Source organism: Cyprinus carpio, unplaced genomic scaffold (genome assembly GCF_018340385.1).
Source record: "Cyprinus carpio isolate SPL01 unplaced genomic scaffold, ASM1834038v1 S000005426, whole genome shotgun sequence".
NCBI lineage: Eukaryota > Metazoa > Chordata > Actinopteri > Cypriniformes > Cyprinidae > Cyprinus > Cyprinus carpio.
Genome location: NW_024878111.1, coordinates 658 through 2,528, shown reverse-complemented (window position 1 = coordinate 2,528; position 1,871 = coordinate 658). Strand labels below are relative to the sequence as shown.

General features: G+C 43.7%; 1 non-coding gene across 1 annotated transcript; it reads right to left on the bottom strand.

Annotated features, from left to right (window-relative positions):
• Nucleotides 1–271: 271 nt before the first annotated feature.
• On the bottom strand, nucleotides 272–346 carry trnav-aac. Its single transcript has one exon. It is a non-coding gene; the product is annotated as a tRNA-Val (tRNA).
• Nucleotides 347–1,871: the final 1,525 nt, after the last annotated feature.

Here is a 1,871-nt window from a genome sequence, read left to right as displayed (position 1 = left end):
AAAGTCTTGGTAGCGCTTGAGTTCCTCCTCAACAGAAAGCCACTTGTACAATTGTGAAAAGAGAGTCACTGTTCCCCGCTTCAGTTTCAACTGGGGACCTTTCGCGAGGTGAGGCTTAACGTGATAACCACTACACTACGGAAACCTGCCTGCTGAAAACAGTCCGAAACCTTTAAGTGCAGGCTCGGTGAAAAGCGCACAAAGGTAACACTTTCTAAAGCCCACTGTAGTCTAAAAAGGGGTTCATACTTTTTCTTCAAAAGGGATCAGCTGTTTCTGCTTTCGGTTTCGAACCGAGGACCTTTCGCGTGTTAGGCGAACGTGATGACCACTACACTACAGAAACTCTCAATTCCTCTGTAGTGCTCATTTGGGAAATATTTATACCGTGATGTGCCCAAAAGCAAATAGACAATCTGCGTAAATCCCACACACAACAGGACAGAAGTTAATTGGCATGGCAGTCTGCGCAGAATTTCCTGAAAAATCTCCCCTTAACTTACCTTGGAATTAAGGCCTTTGCAGCGTGGACCACCTGCTTACCAGATAGCCAATTCACACAGAAAGAACAAAAGCCTTCATCTGTCTCCGCCCAGTTTCGAACTGGGGACCTTTTCGCGATGTAAGGCTAACGAAGCGTGATAACCTCTACACTACGGAAACCGGCAACCAAGGTTGTGTCTGACCTTTTCAACGCACGCCTCTTGGAACACGAATCAAATTACAGATTGCCTTGTGCTGTTCAGTCTGCAAATACCTTCTATTTTTTTAGCGGCAAACCAAGCATTTTTCCAGTTGTCTGCTGGGGAAACCTCTGTGGCCGTTTCTTTTGTGCTGTTTTTTCGTCTCATTTAATTTTTTTTTTTGAGTTCAAACGTTATACGAAAGTATAGAGACTGGGTCTTTGAGTTCACAGGAAACCAGCCATCTGTTCATTGAAACTACCTGGTTAAAAGTATAGAGACTGTCGGCGTGGAAGTTACTGCTGCCAAGAGTCTTGGTAGCGTTGAGTTCCTCTCCTCAACAGAAAGCCAATTGTACAATTGTGAAAAGAGAGTCAGTGAGGCGAACGTGATAACCACTACACTACGGAAACCTGCCTGCTGAAAACAGTCCGAACCTTTAAGTGCAGGTTCGGTGAAAAGCGCACAAAGGTAACACTTTCTAAAGCCCACTGTAGTCTAAAAAGGGTTCATACTTTTCTTCAAAGGGATCAGCTGTTTCTGCTCGGTTTCGAGCAGGACCTTTCGAGTGTTAGGCAGGCAGTGATGACCACTCACTACAGCTCCTCAATTCACTCTGTAGAGCTCTTTTAAGGAAAATATTTATGCAATGATGTGCCCAAAGCAAATAGACAATCTAATTCACTAGCAAGGAAAGTCAATCAATAAAAATATCCCAGGTTGTGTCTGACCTTTTCAACGCAACGCCTCTTGGAACCACGAATCAAATTACAGATTGCCTTGTGCTGTTCAGTCTGCAAATACCTTCTATTTTTAGCGGCAAACCAAGCATTTTTCCAGTTGTCTGTGGGAAACCTCTGTGGCCGTTTCTTTTGTGCTGTTTTTTTCTCATTTCATTTTTTTTTTTTTTTTTTAAGCGTTATCACGAAATATTGGGTCTTTGAGTTCACCAGCCATCTGTTCATTGAAACTACCTGGTTAAAAGTATAGAGACTGTCGGCGTGGAAGTTACTGCTGCCTAGTGTGGCTTAATAATTGTCTTCACACCTGTGTAAAGAAAGGCCATCGTGACGTAGAGCTGCTGCTCAACAGAAGGCCACTCAGACAAATATCTTTCGTGTTCCTCAAGATCGAAAGCCAGGCAGGATTGAAATGGCACTCGAGTGTGGTTTAGGTTTAGCTCTGGGT